The sequence below is a fragment of the Delphinus delphis genome, chromosome 5 (genome assembly GCF_949987515.2).
Source record: "Delphinus delphis chromosome 5, mDelDel1.2, whole genome shotgun sequence".
NCBI classification, from domain to species: domain Eukaryota; kingdom Metazoa; phylum Chordata; class Mammalia; order Artiodactyla; family Delphinidae; genus Delphinus; species Delphinus delphis.
Window position 1 is genome coordinate 74,069,009 of NC_082687.1, and position 22,064 is coordinate 74,091,072.

The window sequence follows — 22,064 nt, forward strand, 5'->3', positions numbered from 1 at the left end:
CACCCACCTGTCCTATCTATCCATGAATCCATCTTATTTTTTCTCCCCAATACTTCAACATGCACATCATTGAACCAGACCAGAACATAGGCTCTTCAATGGCAGGCAAATCCCTAAAGAGAAGAAAGAGGGAAGAGTTTAGCTGACCATACCCAGTTTCTTCTTTCACACTACCAGTTAAACCAGGCACCCCTCTTGCCATGGGGTAAGAAGTGGCAAGAGAGGCCAAGTGTGACAGCAGGGATCTCTCTCCACAAGGTAACAGGAGGAGTGGGAAATATATTCCCTTACAAAGAGTACACTGAGTGATTTAGTGGACGAGCATCTTCAGTAGCATCCAAATAATAAACATAACAGTTTCCTGGCATTCCTAACACTCCTACCTAACAGCAATTTAGACTTCAGTAACTCTAGTGTCTTCCATTTTTCACAATTCTCCTATAACTATACCCATCTCTGTTTCTCTTCCCTTTTATTTACCTGTTGCTCTCATTCTCTCACACTCCAAAAGCTCATTCTCCATGCAAAGAGGAATATGGTGGCCCATTGTGATGGACTTACATCCCAAAAGTTCCCTGCTCTGAGAGGAAAAAGAATTATTTATTTCCAATTTCAAGGAAGGACTAAAATTGGTCCAGATTGGATCACATGTCTATTTTGGACAAAGCACTGGGGCCAAGAGGTCATGTGTCAACTCCTGTGTTCAAAGGGATAAAGTCTACTATAGAAAGAAGTTAGGGATGCTGGGCCTCACTAGAAACACAAAGGAATTCCAACGTTCTAACTCATTTATTTTACCTCAATGCCCACTCCACCCATAAATTTTATTAAAAGTTGAAACTCCTGTTGATGTTATAGTGAGAAAATCTCTTTAGCAAACATATTTTATATTGTAACATTGGGGGGAGCAGTGATTTTTTTCTTTTTTTAAGGATCTGTTTCAATTGAGTGATTAGTGAAAGATTAACATGCTTTCTTATCAAAGAATATTAATAGTTTTTACTTAGATTGATCTTGAAATTTTTTGTTCTTAAAATTGTTGAGTCAAATAGAAGCTTTAAGGATGAATTCAAACGTCTAAGGAACTTGGTATGAAGGGGAGAATAAACTGTTTAACCTCTGTTTAACCTTCTCTAGAATGTTTATTTAAACGTTCTGCCAATGTTGATATGATTCACCCAGGAATGTAACCCAGGTTATGTACAGTTAGATATAATTTATTTACAAATCTGCAGAACTTTGGTTATGTCTATAACAAACTTTAAGAAAATAAACTGAATGTGCAAGTGCTTTAATCAAACAGCGTCCACATATATAAAAGTAAGAACAAAATTGAGACAATTCCAACCCTTAACAACAACGTTGTTTTTCCAGCTCAAAGATTAGACCAGTAGCCAAATGAAGAGATATTAGAACAAATAAAACAAGTCCAGCGTCTCATATCAAAATCTCGCCCTTCTCCAACTTTAATATCAATAATCAATCCATTCTATCAAAATCAAACCAACCAAAAACCCATTTGCTTTTGCAAAAGCTACAATCTTCTCTTATGACCGTGTTAGCAGAACTAAAATTCTGGGACTCCTTATCTTTCCCAGCACGTGGGTTTTAAAATCTCAAATACCCTCATTTTTTCAAAGTACAAGGGCTCAATCCTACGAGGAATTGGAACTTGGGTTAAAATGTACTTTAAAACGCAACCAAAGAAAGAGACGAACTATCAAATGGCTCCCCTGTAAGACAGCTTCAGATATTCAGTTTAGAGTTATTTCAGAGATGCTGAGTAAATTCTGACTTGATTCTAAACCAAATGCCCTTGGGGGTCTCCAGCTGCCAGAGTCTTCCATAATGTTGTGATTAGACCCTCTCTTGGACCCTCCCCATGCATGCTCTGTTCCTGCTTTGCAGACAGCCTATCTGCCAGGGGACATTCTGCCTATCCGTCCAAAAGGCCTGGGTGGGGTTTCGCCACAACCGAGTTAGCCTGCTTCTATGGATCCTTTGGAAGAGAAGATAGATGAATTGGATAGTTGAAACATAACAGGAAAGTGGTTCCTCTAGGTTCCTGCACCAGGAAATAGCTCCTAGTGCCAAGACTCTTAACTCCAATGCCAAGACCACAATAATATGGAGGTTGACATTCTGTGTTCAGTTCCACTGCTACTAAAGGAATAATGCTTTGCAAAAAGCCATGATGTCTACAGTGCATCCTGTTTAGCATAGGGCCTTGAGCAAACACAGAAACATGTGCCCCTGCTTCTATCGTATGGTGGACGAAAATACCAGTCATAATTCTCTTCCCCTTCTCATTTTTTTTCTTTTTGCGGTACGCGGGCCTCTCACTGTTGTGGCCTCTCCCGTTGCAGAGCACAGGCTCGGGACGCTCAGGCTCAGTGGCCATGGCTCACGGGCCCAGCCGCTCCGCGGCGTGTGGGATCTTCCCGGACCGGGGCACGAACCCGTGTCCCCTGCATCGGCAGGCGGACTCTCAACCACTGCGCCACCAGGGAAGCCCCTCCCCTTCTCATCTTAACAATCAATCCTTTTCTTAAAAAATGGAAAATTAAAAGGAAGACATTAGAACGTTGGAATGACAGCCAGACCAGAGGGCAATCCCATTCAGCCCAATATTTTGTTTTTAAGAGTGGAGACTCATGACTGTTTCAAGGAATAGTGTTGTTGCCCTTCATGATCTAAGCCCAAAAGGTATTGCTAGGTCCCAAATATCTCTAATTGTCCTTAATTATAGCCTACAAGTCCTCATAAACCTAACTCAGTCATATAACACTTCCACCTTTGACCCAGCCAAATTACCTTGGGGCACACATAGAGTCATCACTCAGCATTCAAGGAGTTAACTCCTGAAGTTCCTGCTTCTCTTACTTCCTCCTCTTCAATTCTCCTTGAACATCCTTCAACACATTTTTTTTTTTTTGGCTTAGCCTTTCCAGTTTAATGGACTGATGATTGCCTCTTATGGATTCTAACCTACGGTTCTAGCTCTTGCTTTGTAAACACCTATGTCCTTATGACTGTTGTTTGTCACAAACGTGCTATTGGGAGCCACATTACCTATTTACATCACCATGTCACCCAGGCGAGTCACACTGAGTATGGCCTAACCTTCCAGACATACTCTTTTATGGGTAATGCATTCCCCAAGTTAATTGCCCCTCCCCTTTATATTGTAACACATTTCCTTATTCACAACAAACCACTTGGTTCAAGCATCTAAGCCCATAGTTTCCAAAATGCATATTAGAATCCAGTGGGGCGTTTTAAAGACCTACCTATGCCTGTATCTCACCCCCAGGGTCTGACTTAATAAATATAGGTTGCAACAGGGATTCTTCAAAGGCTGCAAAGTTGAGAATTCTTAGACTTGGAGCATACATTTCAGTTCAAGGCAACTTAGCCCTCTCCACATCTGTCTTTACTGACTGAAAAGTTTAAATCTTTTTAGTATGACTTCTTACAGAATTCTTCTAACCTCTTGATTATTTTAACTGCTGCTCTCAACTCAGTAAAGTTTGTCATGTTAATTTGGACAGGTGAAAAGAATAATTGATACCACCTGCAGACCACAGCAGCTAGAAGTCAAGCGGATGGAAACAATCATATTGTAAGCTTCTCAAAGGAAGGGATACGCCTTACCCTTCTTTGTATTTCCACAGCATCCACCATGGTACTTGGATCAAAGTAGGTGTCTAATACATATTTAGGAGGGAAAGTAGGATAACCTGTATATAGGATCTGCTTCCAATTTTTTAAATATCTCTAATATATATGATGTTCGTGTAGTTGGAAAATACATCATTTGGTGGGGAACAACCAGTATGTTTTCAATTGGCTCACTTTTTTTTTTAGCAGCTTTATTGGGATATAAATCACATACCATACAATCCACACTTTTAAAGTGTACAATTCAATGACTTTTAGTATATTCAGAGGGTTGTGTAACCAACACCATAATCAGTTCTAGAACATTCATCACCTTAAAAGGAAACCCCAGACCCATTAGCAGCCACTCCTCATTCCTCCCCAATCCCTTTTCCCTCAGACCTAGGCAACCACTAATATACCTTATGTCTATAGATTTGCCTGTTCTGGACATTCATGTAAATGGAATCAGACAATACCTGGTCTTATGTGTCAAGCGTTTTTCACTTTGTATGTTTCCAAGATTCATTCATGTTGTAGCAGGTACCAGCACACCATTCATCTTTATTTATTTATTTATTTATTTTGCGATACGCGGGCCTCTCACTGCTGTGGCCTCTCCCGTTGCGGAGCACAGGCTCCGGACGCGCAGGCTCAGCGGCCATGGCTCACGGGCCCAGCCGCTCTGCGGCATGTGGGATCTTCCCGGACCGGGGCACGAACCCATGTCCCCTGCATCGGTAGGCGGACTCTCGACCACTGCGCCACCAGGGAAGCCCTGAACATCTGTTTTTATATGGACCTATATTTTTATTTCTCTTCGGTGTACACACAGGAGAATTGCTGAGTCACATGGTAACGCTATGTTTAACCTTTTGAGAAACTGCCAAATGGTTTTCTACATCGGCTGCACCATTTCACACGGCCACCATCTCCCCTTCCCTCCGCCTTCCCTCCATTCAAGCAGCTAGGCCTTTCTCTTCCCATCGCTTCAGGGGCAGGATGTGACTGACTGAAAGAAAAACCAAAGGAGTGTTCCTGACTTTCATTTCCAAAAGTATACACCTTTAGGGGACCAGTAAAGACTGGCAAAACAGACAAAAAGAAGACAGTTGCTGGGAGTTAATGGGTCCCAGAAGGGGGTTGTTGGATGGGCAGTGTGATATCCTTAGTAAAAAGACCCCTTAAAAGCTCAGGGAGGAAACTGCTACCTGAGGAATCTAGGCCCCTGGGTCTTTAGAGAGCCTAGCAGATGTTTCCTCACCCAGTATGGCAAGAAAAGCAGATAGTTCAGCTGCACTCAAAGTTGAGACAGTAGAGGTTGCAGGAATAAAGAACAACTCACTGTCAACATAGAGATGAGGGACCCGGAGCCTGCTCCCAACCCCCTGGAACTACATACACCTCCTGGAATTTAGGTTTAAACTCAGGGGGAAGAAGTGATGAGAGAACCCCAAACTGAGCAAGATTCATTTTCTACCAGCGTAGCAAAATACAAGTTCAAAATTAAATTCAGTTGTGTTTGGGTAAAGTGAAAAAGTTGTATTTTTGAGTTATGCACTGAGAGGAGTACCCACCACATAAGATTGGAAGAAAGACTAAAGAAGTCAATGTCCCAGACCTACTAGAGCATGCACTTGAGGATATGGGGAGGGGGAAGGGTAAGCTAGGACGAAGTGAGAGAGAGGCATGGACATATATACACTACCAAATGTAAGGTAGATAGCTAGTGGGAAGCAGCCGCAGAGCACAGGGAGATCAGCTGGGTGCTCTGTGACCACCTAGAGGGGTGGGATAGGGAGGTGGGAGGGAGACGCAAGAGGGAAGAGATATGGGAACATATGTATATGTATAACTGATTCACTTTGTTATACAGCAGAAACTAACACACCATTGTAAAGCAATTATACGCCAATAAAGATGTTAAAGAAAAAAGTCAATGTCCAATAAATATACGAAAAAACAACTCACCACTGACAATACCATGTGCAGCAAGGCTGTGGAACAAACGGAATTCTTCTGAACTGCTGGCAGTGATCGGTTGGAGCTACGACTTTGGAGAGCAACTCAGCAGGACTTAAATTGGACAGCTGCAGGCTCTGTAACCCAGCAACTCCTTTCCTCCGCCTGTAAGGGAGAGATCTCTTGCACAGGTGTGCCAAGAGAGATGCAAAAAAAAAGAAAAGCTCACCATAACATTGTTTGTAATGGCAAAACAAAAATTTACAGACAAGCTGAAAGTCCATCAGCAGGGGACTAGATGAATAAATTGTGCCATGTGCATTCAAAGGAATACTATACAGCCCTTTTCCCCAAAATGTGATTCCTCACCAGCCTCATTCACTGCACCTGAGAATTCCAGACCTACCCAAACAGAATCTGTATTTTAACAAGCTCCCCTGGTGATTCTTATGCCTATAAAAGTTTGAGAAGTGCGGTTCAAGGCAGTTAAATGAATGAACTAGGGCTGCTTGTGTCAACCTGGATAACTCTTAAAAACATAATATTCAGAGAAAAAAATATACAAGTCGCCAAAAGTTAGGATAGTATGATGCCATTTAAATAAAATTTGAAAACATGAGCAAATTTTTATGAGTATATTCACATGTAGTTGACATTAGGACATACAGAAAATTTTATAAACACCAAATCCTGGGGCTTCCCTGGTGGCGCAGTGGTTGAGAGTCCGCCTGCCGATGCAGGGGACGCAGGTTTGCGCCCCGGTCTGGGAAGATCCCACATGCCGCGGAGCAGCTGGGCCTGTGAGCCATGGCCGCTGAGCCTGCGCGTCCGGAGCCTGTGCTCTGCAATGAGAGAGGCCACAGCAGTGAGAGGCCCGCGTACCGCAAAAAAAAAAAAAAAAAAACCACCAAATCCTGGATACTAGTTACCTCTGGAGGGAAAGGGAGAGGATCAGAAAGCTACAGAGGAGGAGGCTTCAACTGCAATTACAATGATGACTTGTTCTAAAGCTACATGGTGAGTACACTTGGGTTTCTTTCATATGTTTTTACAGGCCCAGAATTTTCATTTGAACAAGGAGCTTTTCAAAAACAGTATTTAAATCTGGGTGGATAATTTTAATTTTTTTCTGAATATGTTTAATATTTTCCAAATATTTACAATGACCATATATTGCTTATATAGTCAAAAAGTCTATATTAAGAGTAATATTGAATTCTTTGTTTTTGATGAACAAGGCATCTTTTTACTTAAAACACCACACTAATTGCCGGTCTTATTGCTTTCTAGCCACTCACTCCAATCTCCCACATCACACCTTACTTTAGCACACAGATTGGGGCTCAGGAGTCGCTGGTGCCCGAAGATGTACCCAGGGTGGTGGCTGGCACAGAGGGATGGGAGATGATTCTGAATTGGAGCTCTGGTGGTTGTTCTGCCTTTGTCACCTGAAGCAGTGTGGAATCTGGAAAAACATGTCATTTCTCGGAGCCTCTCTTTTCTTTAAAATGGGGATAATAACTCATGCCTGGTTTATCTCGCAAAAGAGAGAAGGAACATGAAAATAGTTTTGAACTTTACCATGCTTTGGGAAAGTCAAGTTCTTCCTCAACTGCTCAGCTGCTTGTATTAGTTACCAATCCTGGGCTGCCTAGAGATTACTGTAGCAATTCCATCCAAGAGGGTTTCTAACCTTCGTTCCATGTCTGGTTGGTGGGGTAGTCTATGGGGTTGCTCCCCAACTTTTCCTGGTTTCTCCCTTTTCTGGGCACATGGTAGCATTGCACTTTCCCGTCTTCTTGAAATCAGATATGGCCATGTGAGTTGGTGTCTCCAGTGAATTTTGAGCATTAAGTGATGTGTGTCCCTTCCAAGAAGAAACTTGAAGAGTGGTTTGGGGGGTCACCACCTCACTTTCCAACTGCAGGGTGATGTGGAAACACATGTGGTGATGCAGCCTCAGAACTCCTGTGTCTCTGAGTGACTGAGGTAAGCAGATATATACATACCTAGAGTGGAGAGTAGCATGGATGAAAAATAAACTTGTTATAGTTAGGACGTGAGATTTGGAGACTATTTATAACCACAGCAAAACTAAGTTTAGCCTGATAGATGCAGCTGGCTAAAATTAGTGTAGTATGTGTATTAAAGAAAAGGATGGGTGACAACAACACGTCTTCATCGGAAATAAAAGTAACAGGGGTATAACAGGATGTGGATTCATGATTCCCCTTCAGTTACTCCCTCCATGACTCAGCAGAGGCTTATACTTTCTCATTTAAGACCAGAAGGACAGCAATTTCCAGGCTCTTGTTGACCCTTGCAAAGAAGTACTCCCATCTCTTTCAGAGAGGGTTTTACACCCAATAATAAATGGCCAGGTCAAGGATTGGCATGATAGCTATTAAAGCTGTTTGCCCAATATTTCTTGTTCTCCTCCTTTCCAGGAATATGGTAAGATTGTACCACCTATTCCTCTTGGGATTGGGTGGGGTCATGTAATTAGTTTGGGGCAATGAGTTATAACCAATTAATTGTCAGTGCAAAACCCTCCAGTTTTCCCCTCTGGTCTGATGACCCACAGTGTTAGAGATGATGGCTGCTCCATGAGCAGGAGAGCAGGAGTTGCTAGATATGAAGAGCCAATCCCTCCTGCCCAATCCGAAATGGACATGTAATCTTACATGAAAAATTGTTTTAAGCCACTGAGATTGTGGCTTGTTTGTTACAGCAGCATAACCTAGCTTTTCCTGACTGATAGAGAGAGAAATCCTGAAATAAAGTTACTGCTTCCTTTGAAATGATCACAACCACCACAAGCCTCAAGTGAAGTTATGCATTCCTCTCCATAATCTGGCTAACTGAGCAAAAACAAAATAAAATAGAAACAAAACAAAAAGAACACTGAGTCCTCAGAGGCTTTATTAATGGAGCTAAAGTCCTCCGGGGAGGCACTTACATGTTCCTCCAGTAAGCGTTAAGTCTGGTTCTCAGGTACCGTCTCATCTGTGGCTTGATCACAGGAGCATCTCTGAAGCTGGGAACACAGAGTTCCAGAAAGGATGTTGTTTTTCCTCCTGCTTCCAGTTCCAAGGTTGCGTTCCCAGAGGTGAGTTAACAAGTGAATTTTTCTTATTCTTTATTATTATTGAGGTATAATTGACATATAACGTATTAGTTCCAGGTGCACAACATAATGATTTGATATATGTATATATTGTGAAATGGTCACCACAAGTTCACTTAACATCTGTCACCATACTTAGTTACGAATTTGTGTGTATGATGAGAACTTTTAAGACTTACTCTCTTAGCGACTTGTAAATATGCAATGCAGTATTTTTAACTATAGTCACCATGTTGTACATTACACCCCCATGACTTATTTATTTCGTAACTAGCAGTTTGTACCTTTTGACCACCTTCACCCATTTTGCCCACACCTCTACCCCTGACTCTGGCAACCACCAATCTGCTCTCTATAAGCTGGGTTTTTTGTTTCTGTTTTGTTTTGTTTCATTAGATTCCACATATAAGTGAGACCATACAGTATTTGTCTTTGTCTGACTATTTAACTTAGCATAATGCCCTCAAGGCCCATCCATGTTGGAATTCCCTTTTTATGGCTGAGTAATATTCCATTGCATACATGTACCATATCTTCTTTATCCATTCATCTGTTGATGGAAACTTAGATTGTGTACATGTCTTGGCTATTGTAAATAATCCTTCAGTGAACATGGGGGTGTATATATCTTTTTGAGTTAGTGTTTTTGCTTTCTTAAGGTAAATACCTAGAAGTGGAATTTTTGGATCATACAGTAGTTCTATTTTTAATTTTTTTAGGAACCTCCATACTGTTTTCCATGGTGGCTACACCAATTTACATTCCCACCAACAGTGCACAGGGTTCCCTTTTTTCCACATCCTTGTCAACAAGTGAATATTCAAGGTCTGTTAGTGTTCATGAGCTTTTCTAATCGTTTTCACAGTGTTTACCACTTACTCAGTATTCCATATGTGTGTGTTTTCTTTTAAATGTTTGTTCTTCTGAGAAATAAAAAGAAAAAAGCTGCCTTATGCAGTCAGGTGATCTCTAGCCGGTGATCAACTGTTATAACTTTGACCTTGGAATCCCCACAGAGGTTTTTTTCAGTTGTCTTGTGCAAAGTACTTTATTTCAGGTGCTTGGAAGAATACCTGAAGAATTACTCATCAACTGAGGTTCTCATCTCCGTATGAAGCATTTTTACCTCAGCCTTTATTTGGTTTTGTTTCTGAGACAACATCTCTGAAATTCTCAATTCATTGCCAAGCACACTTAAACTTTACTTATTCAATGGACTGATCCCTGAATTTTTAGAAACATTTATTTATATGTGTTTTCATCTGATTAAGGAGAAGTTCAGAAGATAAAGAATGTAATTGCCAAAGAATATCCATCTATAGGAGGAGAAATGTTCTGCAGTGATGTTTAGATGTTGACACAAGTGGTGGAGGAAACTGTTTACAGATTCTTTGAAACTTAATTGAATAGCTGCTTTGAGAGAAAAGAGAGGCACCTTCAGATGAGGCTGTTATGGGCATACTCAGTTGTCAGAAGAAGCTAGGCTACTGCAAACTAATTGAAATCTGGGATGCAAGTAGATTCAGGGTTCTTTCTTCTGCCTTCCCTCCTTCCTTCAGCTGGGTTACTCCACTCAACCTCCTGGTCTCCAGCTAAATATTTCTCCCTCAGCAAACCATCCCTGACACCCTAATAGGTCGGGCCCTTCATACACTCTCTTATAGAACTCCATATATTTCCATTCTAGCTCATGATGATCACTAAAGAAGCATTTCTATAATTGTTCGTTGTCCCCTCCAATAAATCATAAGCTCTGTGACAGCAGTGGTCACACTTGTATTGTTTGCCACTATTCCAGTACCGCCTTACCAATTCGACAAATATTTATCAAGTGTCTTTTAAGTGCCAGGTCACTGTACTAGTTCCTTGGGATGCTTGGTGAACAAAACAAAGTTTCCTGACCTGATGAAACTTACATGCAAGAGCAAGAACTCAAACAATAAATGATCAACATAAAGTACATGGTATGTTAAAAGATGAAAAGCACCATCGAAAAAGGAAAAGGTAGAGCAAGGTCAAGAAGGGAAGCTGCTTGCAGTGTTAAACAAAGTGGTCAGCTTAAGCATCACGGAGAAGGTGGGATTTGAGCAAGACTTGGAGAAGGGAAGGAAGTTAGCCAAGCAGATAGCTGGTTAATAGTGTTCTCGGCCCAGGATCAGGTAAAGCACATTCTTTAAGGCAGGGGGGTGCCTGCTTTGTTCTACTAACAGCAACGGGGCCAGTGTGGGTGGAATGGAGAAAGCAAGAGAGCAGAAGGGAAGGTCAGAGATGCTCAGTAAATGTTTGTCAAGGGAATGAATGAAAAAACAAACACTTGTGTTTAAAATGTGCTTTGCAGGATTTTCACATGCTTTGTGTATTTTCCCATAGGTGAGAAAAGTCTCTAGATTCATCCAGTCCACAAACTGTAATCTCATGTATATTAAGTGGCAACTCTAGAAGGCATTGTGTCCTTCTACTGCCAAAGAGGAAACATCTGGCTGTGTCCAGGGATGGCCATGCTCTCAACCCTAAGTCTCCGGGCCCTCCTAGACTGGATTCACACAGCAGAGTCCGAAGCTGAGGAGGATAAAGTTGATTCTGTGGCTCCACTCAGAAGCCCTCAGTGCTGACAGTCCACTCCACCTTCAAGGCTGACGTGATGGGAACCAAACTGAGACCACAAAGCGTTCAAAGAGGCCAAGAAGCATTATCTCACTCAGTACGTTGAGCAGATGGAGGTAGAAAGGAAAATGGGCTCTTTGTGAACAAATGGCTTCCTCTCCCTGAAACTCACTCTCTGGAAAGGTTCTGAAATCCCATACATTAATGGTATATATCAGTGGTTTCCAAGCGCCACTGCAGGATTTGTTGCGATATGCTTGGCTAACTCAGAATCTCCTAAGAAGTTTTCTCAAAATATGGATCCTGGGTGCTCACCTTTGGAAGATCTGAATCAGTGGGTCTAGGTGGGCTCAGGAATTCGTACTTTTAATCTCTTCCCAAGGGATTATCATGGGCAGCCAAGACTGAGAAACACTGTTGTAATGTTCTGATCATGTACCTGCATTTGGCCAGAAAACAACATCTCTTGCTAATGGTGTAGGTTTCTACTGGTAGAATCTCAGCCATTGGTGATCAAAAGAAGTTATGTTGAGGTAATAGGAATGAGGAGGCCTGCTGGAACTTCCGTAATCACAGGTCTGAAAGGCCATCTTCACAGTGTAAATGTCCCATGGGACAGCAGTGGGAGAATTTGTCCCCTTCCCAGGTTTCTCTGAGCCTCTACCAGCAAGTTCTTCCAATGAGGTCACCAGTTTGAAAGCAGCTGGAGAAGTTTATGCATATTGAAGAAATTGTAACAGGAGAAATAGGAAGTTTGGGAATCTCAGAATTTCTACAAATAATCTAGTAAGACGGGGTGAGGAAAATGGGCAAGGGCACCAGTCCCCAAGATGGCCCCCAAGGATCCCTACCTCCTGGCAGTCATGCCCTTGGGTAGTCTCCTTTCACCGTACTAGGGTTGATCTATGTAGCCAACAGCATACAGCAGCAGTGATGGTATGTCACTTCTACAATTAGGCTATAAAAAAACAAAACACTGTGGCTTTCATCTTGGACTCTCTTTCTCCCTCACCTCTCTCACTCTGGAGGAAGCTAGCTGCCATGATGTTAGCACACTCAGGCAACCTATGGAAAGGGCCACATTATGAGGAACTGAGAACCCAGCCAACAGCTGACAAGGAACTGGGGCCTGCCAAAGAGGTGAATGCGGGGAGAAGTGGATCCCCCAGACCCAGTCGAGCTTTCAGACGACTAAAGCCCCAGCCAACAGTTTGAGTGCAACCTCATGAGAGACTCTGAGCCAGAACTACCCTGCTAACCCACCCCCAGACTCTTGACCCTCAGAAACCATGTGAGAGAACGTTTGTTGTTTTAGGCTACTAAGTTTTGGAATAATTGTTATATAGCAGTACATAATACAATAGTGAGTTCAACAGTTCACCAGAAAATTATTCATGTAATTCCAACTTAGACTTTTCTTTCCAGTTAAGTCATATAGCATTTCAATAAACTTTTATTGAAGTATAACATATATGTTAATGTATACAAATCCTGGGGCTTCCCTGGTGGCACAGTGGTTAAGAATCCGTCTGCTAATGCAGGAGACACGGGTTCGATCCCTGATCTGGGAAGATCCCACATGCCACGGAGCAACAAAGCCCGTGCGCCACAACTACTGAGCCTGTACTCTAGAGCCTGCGAGCCACAACTACTGAGCCCGCATGCCACAACTACTGAAGCCCGTGAGTCTGGAGCCTGGGCTCTGCAACAAGGGAAGCCACCACAATGAGAAGCCCACGCAGTGCAACAAAGAGTAACCCCCACTCGCCGCAACTAGAGAAAGCCCACATGCAGCAATGAAGACCCAACACAGCCAAAAATTTAAAAAAAAAATTTTTTTTTAAGTATACAAATCCTAAAAGAATACATCCCTTTATACAGCACTCATATCAGAAAATAAAATATTACCAAGATCCCAGAAGTCTCTTCCAGTTACATAGCCACCTTAAAGGTAACCAGCATGGCACACAGAATACTTTTGCCTGCTTTTGAACTTTAAAAATTAATTCATACAATATATACATTTTTTTGGTCTATCTTCTTGAACTCATTATGTTAGTGATATTCATCCATGTTACTCTGTGCATTAAAAGTATCTGTTGAATTATATTGATTTGTAAGAGTTAGTTATATATTCTGGATACCAATCCTTTGTCAGTTATATAAAATACAAGATGTCTTCTCTCATGTTATGGTTTTTTAATTCTCTTAATGGGATATTCTAATGAAGGAAGTTCTTATTTACATAATCCAATTTATCCCATAATTTGTGGTTTGTGCTTTTTGTGCCTTGTTTGAGAAACACTTGCCTACACCAAGGTCATGAAAATATTTTGTTTTCTCTTAGAAGCTTTCTTTTGTTTTCCTGCAATTCATATAGCACTGATTGTTGCATATCATGTAGGAAAGAGATCATAATTCATTTTCTTCTCTGTGGATATCCAATTTGATTCAGCACAATTTACTGAAGACCATTATTTTCCTTGTACTTTATTGTCCCTTTGGCATAAATCTAGTGACTTTATATGGTCTGTTTCTGAACTGTCTATTCTGTTCCAGTCTCTGTCTACCCTTGTATCATCACTGTCTTAGTAATGGTAAGTCTTGATATCTAGTATATTCTCCTTAAAGATTGCCTTGGCTATCTTGGTCTTTGTACTTCCATATAAATTAGAATCATCAATTTCCCATACACAAAGTCTGCAGTGATTTGGGGGGATTACATCAAATCTATAGATCATTTTGGGGAAAATTGGTGTTTTTAAAATTTCAAGTCCATTGATTCATGAATATGGTATATTTCTCCATTTATTTCAGCCTCATTTATTTTATTTCAGTAATATTATATAGTTTCCAATGTACAGCGTCTAGCATTTTTTTGTTTTTCTTACTTTTTATTTTGAAATAGTTTTAGACTTATGAGTTACAAAGATAGTACAGAGCTCCCACATACCCATCACTCAACTTTGCCTAATGTTAACATCACCGTACATTGATCAAAACTAAGAAAATTGGGCTTCCCTGGTGGCGCAGTGGTTGAGAGTCTGCCTGCCGATACAGGGGACACGGGTTTGCGCCCCGGTCCGGGAAGATCCCACATGCTGCAGAGCGGCTGGGCCCGTGAGCCATGGCCGCTGAGCCTGCGCGTCTGGAGCCTGTGCTCCGCAACGGGAGAGGCCGCAACGGGAGAGGCCACAACGGTGAGAGGCCACAACAGTGAGAGGCCCGCATACCGGAAAAAAAAAAAAAAAAACCTAAGAAAATTAGCATTGGTAAATATTATTAACTTAAACTGCAGACTTTATTCAGGTTCCCACCAATTATCCCACTGTCCTTTCTCTATTCCAGGATCCACTTCAGGTTACTACATAGCATTTAGGTGGCCAGCATGTTTAGAGAGCGGATTCCTGTCTGTGGTCAGCATCTGCTTATCTCCCTTCATTCCCAGGCACTCCCATCACCACTGGAGCTTCTGCTCTTCTTCTGCAGGGCTTCCCCACATCCCATCTAGCAGAAGGATGGTGAGCCAGATAAAAGTTACAGCTGATGATACTCCACAGTAGTGGAAAAGTTGCTGCACAGAACACTTCTCTTCCAGAAAACTGCATACCTCACTCTGTCGCTCCATTTGGGTCTCTGTTCAAATGTCCTTCCTCAAAGATGTCTTCCTTGAACATTCCATCTAAAATAGCACTCTATCACTCTCTAACACCCTTACCCTGCTTCGTTTTTAATCCAAAGGGCTTATTACCACCTGACATGACATTACACATGTTGGCATGTTTATTGTCTGTCCTCCCCAATGAGAGGTAAGCTCTCTGAGGACTAGGAAAGTTTTCTCTTGTCTCTTTTGTATTCTCAGCATTTAAAACTATTCTTGGCACCTGGTAGGCACTCATTAATTTTTTCTTAAGTTACTGAATGAATGAATGTGCAGCTTTATTCCCACGGAGAACCTTCAAAGAGGTTTCAGGGTTGGGGAAAGTGTGTGCAAAAGTACCTGTTGTAGAAAGCCTTGTACTCTCCTGGAAGGGAATAGAAAGAACAGAGTATACGGAGTCAGAACTCACTTTGAATCCTCTCACTTACCAGCTTTTAGCTTTTCTTTCTGGGCAAGTTACTCTGAACTTAAATATTCTCATCTTAAGATGGATCCAGGAATACCTACCCTGCAAGGTTGCTCTAAGAATTGAAGGCATTGATATATGTGAATTGATGGTCACTTGTGCAAGCATTCATAAATTACTGGTGAAACAGTCTGTGTGCATGGCTGTACCGTGGTAAGGTTTGGGGCACACTTGGAGGTTAAATATCTGAAACGAGGCCAGAGACATGAAAACCGGGGTCTCATATTTGCAAAGGGCTTTGTCTCAAATCTTAGCTCCATCACTTGATTAGAGATTAAAAAGAAATGAGGGGGAAAAATATCCAAAGACTCGATAGAAACAAGAGAGCACGTAGAGCAGCAGCATAGAAGTGCTTGAGAATTGAGCGGCCACGTGACAAGCTGGATGCTGGACCAGCCGTCTCAGGGTGATTCTGTGGCAAGATCAGGATAAGAATCCACGTGTTTTCCTCCCCTACCGGCCAGTCTTCCTTCATTTCAGCCAACACCGTCTGCTCTTTATTTATAGTCTGGGTAAGAAGCTGCAGCTCTGCTTAAATGTCCATATAAACTCTTCATATCCACAGCACATGTTAGACAAACAAAGTAGATGTCTGAGTATTAATAAACCAAGTAGTTCATTAAGAAAAAAAATCCCATGTGTCTTAGTTGGAGCTTAAGTCTCTTCTTGTAGAAAATGGCAGGACTGAACTCAAACCAGCTTTAAAAAAAAAAAAAATTAGTGGTTCATGTAGCCGTAGAGTCCAGGCGCGGCTAGGAGCTCACGTGATTCAATCAGGACCAGTTTGTCTGTTTCTTAGCTCTGTTTCCTCTGTGTTGACTCCCTTCGGCTTTGAGTCTCCCCTCACCAACAAACAATGGCTGCCAGTAGCTCCTGCAGTTACATACTTCCTGATTCACAACCACAGGAAAAAAGCAGGGAGCTCCTTCTCTGAGAACCCAAGGAAAAGCCATGAATCGAGTCTGATTGTCTCTGATTGGCCTGACTTGAGCTCTTTATCTGTGAGCCAGTCATTGACTCCAGGTTCTGACTAGTTCATATCTAGGCTACATGCTCTCCTCTGAATCAGAAATGCAACCCCACCTGAAGACCAGGGAGTAAGGAGGGGGGTGGTCCCTGGGGGGAGGAACCAGGCTATTTGCCAGAGGGTGGATGGATGCTGAAGGACAAAAACAACGGATGTCTACCGGGCTATGTCTTCAAACTCATGGTCTGCATTCTTTGTCCACAGAACAACCATTACTTTATAAGACTGAGGTCATTTTTTTTAGGTTAAGCCTCATTTGTTGGCTTTACTTCTGTAAAGGCCGTATCTTTTGCAGATCTATTCAGGCTCACAGAAAGAATCATTTAAGCATTCTTAAATAAATCTGTCCAGCTATGCCAAAAAAAAACAAATCTGTAACTAAGAAGAAGGGAAACTAATTTATACGGGAAGCATATACTGAAATGCTTGAGAAGCATAAACTGAAAATAGAGAAAATGCCATAACTAAGAAAGCATAGAGGAGCAAAGCCCATCAGAAATTCCAGTGTCTATCTGAATATTTTCTCCTTGCTTCTTACGCTGGGTTTCCTAAAAGCAGGTCCAGGGAATGCTCTCAGGAGAAGGGGAGCGAGGGAAGTAACATAGGGCAGGGGGGCAGCTAAGCAAAGGTGCCATCTCACTTGAGACGAGCTTGAGTCTGATCCCACAGGAAAGCTCTGGTACACAAACTGTACCATTGTAACACCCAGAGGCAAGGGGTGGCCTTTTGCACCTTGTGCCATTCAATCGCGGGGTGGAGTAGAAGACAGCTCCTGTTCAGCCAGGAGCAACTTTCCAGAGACAGGGCCAGCTGTGAGTTGCTATCAGCCAACACAGCAGCAAGGGGCTGGGAGATTAGCAGATGAATAGGATGGGGGAGGGAGTACCGACAGCAACCACTACACCTGTGACCTGTTTTTCACTACACTTTGCCTGTAACTCTCATCTGAGCTTTAATACAATGTCGCACGGTATGACTAATTCTTATGTTTTCTAAATATCTACTCCTCTCCACTCACACAACTGCTAATTTACTTCAGCCCCTCACTGTCTATTCCCTATTCTCTAAAAATAACCTAGTTGTGTGGCCCCCAATAAACCATGCTTCCCTGTAGTCACATCTTTGTGCTGTCTCCTCCCGCATGGCTTTGACCAGTCAACTGCAGTAGAAATGACATCGTGCAACCTTTGAGGTAGGCCTTGAGGAGATCTGAAGCTTCAGCTTCTGCCTTCATGGAATGCTCTCACCACTATGTACGAAAACATGGCCTAGACGCTAAATGATGACCAAGCACTCAGGATGAGAGAGAAAGACCTTGAGACCATGTGGATAACGAGGCCTGTCCAGCCCTCTGCTGACCTATCAGCTAATGCCGCCATGTGAGTGAGCCCAGGTGAGACTAGAAGAGCCACCCAACTGACTCACAAGATTATGAGAAATAGATCATCATTGTTCTAATTCACTAAGTTTGGGGTCATTTGTTATAGTGATCATTAAAACGCTTCTTGCTTTTATCCCCTCAAATCCTTTCTCCACACTGCTTCCCGGTTCTTTCCAAGCCTGTATCTGAACATATCTCTTCCCTGCTTAAGAAAACCCTGATGAACCTATCTTTACAGAATCAGGTCTCAGCTCCTTATCGTGGCATGTGGCATATGCCACAACTTAGTCCTCACTTACTGTTCCATCCTAGCCTTCAATCATGAAGCCTGTGCTCTAGGCACCATGAGCTTCTCCCCTTACTCTGGTCCCACCATGTTGTCACATGCCATCCCTATCCAACCCCCCTCACCCCCCAACCTGGTTCCAAGGATAAATTCTCCTTCCAGCCCTCCTCCGCTCCTTCAGATACAGTCCACCACTCTTGTCTCTCTGAGCCTTCTTACCTTCACTGCAGTTCTTATCACATTTCACGTGTGCCCATCTCCTCCTACTGACAAACGCCTTCATTGCAGGGGCCATGCTGTATTCATTTGTGAACCCCCAGAACCTAGTTCAAATGCCTGCCATGTAGTTCAGCCATCAGTGGCGACTGACTGATTGTGAAGTACTCCTGACTATGTGCTTCTTGCGAGCAGGTGTTACCGAAACAGGTTCGTTTTGACCACTGCCCAACAAGCCAAAACGCTGAGAGGAGGGGTTTGCAGCAAAGAGCCGGTTTGGTTACAAGGCAGCCAAGTGAGAAGCAGGAAGAACAAGTCTCAGATCTGCCTCCTTAACGGCAAGGGGCTTGGGGTATTTACGGCACAAAGAATAAAGAAACAGGGTGAGGCTTCCCTGGTGGCGCAGTGGTTGAGAGTCCGCCTGCCGATGCAGGGGACACGGGTTCGTGCCCGGGTCCGGGAAGATCCCACATGCTGCGGAGCGGCTGGGCCCGTGAGCCATGGCCGCTGAGCCTGCACGTCCGGAGCCTGTGCTCTGCAACAGGAGAGGCCACAGCAGTGAGAGGCCCGCATACCGCAAAGAAAAACCCAAAAAAACAGGGTGGTCTGACGCGTGGGGAGCGTGGGGAAAGGTGGTTGGAAGAAAGTGTAGTAAATAGTCTTTCTGCGCAGGTGTAACTAAGCTACAAGCTGCTGCCCATGAAAAAATGGAGGCACTTAGCAAGACCTGAGGGTGGAGTTTCCAGCCCTCTGACACCAAAAGGTCACAGAGCAGACACTCACACATGCCTAGTTGGAGGGCCAGTGGTCCTACCCAGTCTTAACCAGGTCAGCTTGAACTAGACACAGCTGACTCCAAGTTCCGGGAAAACAACTTGGGCAAACTTATTGTTTAGTCTACGTGCTGCTTGGAGGACGTGCAAGTCTTTTATAGCAACAATTAAAATGACCCTGCTTAGTGAAGGTAGGTGAAATGGATTTGACTAATGATTACTCACGGTTTCACAGGCACTAAATCTCATTCATCTCATGGTGCTTGGTTCAGAGCCTGGAACGTGATAGGTATTCACGGAGGATTTGATTGAATTGAGCGATGGGAAATAGAAAAGTAAAGAAGCAAGAAAGCAAAAGGATAGAAAACAACAAATTAGAAGGCAAGGAGGAGACAGAGTCTTAAGAAAGACAAAGTCAAGTAGAAGCTCTCGGGAAGGAAGAATCGTAACACTCTCTAAACACTGATCTTAGTTGGTTCTCAATTTATCCCTCTATTTCTTTTTTCAACACCTTTATTGGAGTATGATTGCTTTACAATGGTGCATTAGCTTCTGCTGTATAACAAAGTGAATCAGCTATACGTATACACATATCCCCATATCTCCTCCCTCTTGTGTCTCCCTCCCACCCTCCCTATCCCACCCCTGTAGGTGGTCACAAAGCACTGAGCTGTCTCCCTGTGCTATGCGGCTGCTTCCCACTAGCTATCTATTTTACATTTGGTAGTGTATATATGTCCATGCCACTCCCTCACTTCGTCCCAGCTTACCCTTCCCCCTCCCCATGTTCTCAGGTCCACTCTCCACGCACGTCTGCATCTTTATTCCTGTCCGGCCCCTAAGTTCTTCAGAACCTTTTTTTTTTTTTAGAGTCCATATATAATGTGTTAGCATACGATATTTGTTTTTCTCTTTCTGACTTACTTCACTCTGTATGACAGACTCTAGGTCCATCCAACTCACTACAAATAAGTCAATTTCATTTCCTTTTATGGCTGAGCAATATTGCATTGTATATATGTGCCACATCTTCTTTATCCATTCATCTATTGATGGACACTTAGGTTGCTTCCATGTCCTGGCTATTGTAAACAGAGCTGCAATGAACATTGTGGGACATGACTCTTTTAGAATTCTGGTTTTCCCAGGGGGAAAAAAAAACAACAACTAAAAATAGAACTATCCCTCTATTTCTTTTTGAACCGAGTGGTAAGTTTGAATAGAGGATGAAGAGCCCTGCGATGGGGTTTGAGGGCCGATATCACTGACTTCTCTCAGACACCTCCCCTCAGAGGCTCTGGCACAGACCCTGCTCATAGGCTGGGTTTTAGTGAGGTGGTGTCAAGATGGAGTCCAGGACGGCACGAACAACCATTCCCACTTATTTCCATATGTTGTCTGCTCTGCCGATAAACTGGCGCCACTTCAGACAGGCCTAGAGCACACACCTTCCCTTCTTGCTGGCCCTGGGGCAAGGAGAAGAGAGATTTTCCCAAGGTTTCTACACTTGGCTTTATTGTTCAGAGAGCTCAGAGTGATTTCCATGTTCAATCATTTAAATCAGGGGTGAGGCACGGGTTTGCATTAACTATAGTTCAGGAGAGTCACAAAGGGTGCCTTTAGTGAGAAAGAAGATGGGACACTCAGGTATATATAAACAAATCCTTGGACCAGTTGTTCTCAAACGTTAGCTACATCAGAATCATCGGGAGGGCTTGTTAAAACAGACTGCTGGGCTCACCTCCAGAGTCTGATCATTTGCCTTTCTAACAAGTTCCCAGGTGATGCTGAGTCTGCCAGCTCAAAGACCGCACTTGGAGCATCACTGCCCTAGACCATGAACTTCTTGTACAGAAGGAACTGGCCTTTTATCTCTGTATGTGCAATGCCTAGCACACAGGAGGTGATCTTGTATGCTTTTTTTATTTGAATTTCATGAAAGACAATTACAATTGTTAGAAAAGTTATTCAAAAAGTCATTCTAGGGCTTCCCTGGTGGCACAGTGGTTAAGAACCCGCCTGCCAATGCAGGGGACACAGGTTCGAGCCCTGGTCTGGGAGGATCCCACATGTCGTGGAGCAGCTAGGCCCGTGAGCCACAACTACTGAGCCTGTGCTCTAGAGCCCGTGAGCCACAACTGCTGAGCCCACATGCCACAACTACTGAAGCCTGTGCTCCACAACGAGAAGCCACCACAATGAGAAGCCCACGCACCACAACGAAGAGTAGCCCCTGCTCGCCGCAACTAGAGAAAGCCCACGCACAGCAACGAAGACCCAATGCAGCCAAAGATAAATAAATAAAATAAATAAATTTTTAAAAAAAGAATGAAGGCTTAAACACATATAAGTGTACTTACAAATACTTAAAAAAAAAAGTCATTCTAGGGACTTCCCTGGTGGTCCAGTGGTTAAGACGCTGCGCTCCCAATGCAGGGGGCCCGGGTTCGATCCCTGGTCAGGGAACTAGATTCCTCATGCCGCAACTAAAAGAGCCCACGTGCCGCAGCGAAGATCCCATGTGCCGCAACTAAGACCTGGCTCAGCCAAATAAATATTGTTTTAAAAGCCATTCTATCATGTGTCTGTAATGCCATCTTTTGGTATCTCTTGGCTTAAGGAAAATACACATCTTCATAGAGCTTAGTTCTCCCCTTTTATCTCCACCAGCAGTTTCTACTGAAGATATCAACTCAGATAACACTGTTTCCAGCAGTCAAATAGAGTCTAGAGATACAGATCACTCAAGTAAGTGCCAGAAAAAGAACTTTGCCTGGTGGTGACCATAAACTGTTCTTGATGTTGTATTGGGTTGGCCAAAAATCTCATTTTTTTTCCTTCCGTAAGATGGCTCCAATAGCGCTTAGTTGTCTTTAACTTCATGCAAAACAATTTTCTTAG

The 22,064-nt window shown here is 43.0% G+C and overlaps 1 non-coding gene across 1 annotated transcript; it reads left to right on the plus strand.

The window, feature by feature from the left end:
• The first annotated feature begins 21,556 nt into the window (after positions 1-21,556).
• Positions 21,557-21,629, plus strand: TRNAG-CCC (transfer RNA glycine (anticodon CCC)). The gene has a single exon. It is a non-coding gene; the product is annotated as a tRNA-Gly (tRNA).
• The last annotated feature ends 435 nt before the right edge of the window (positions 21,630-22,064 follow it).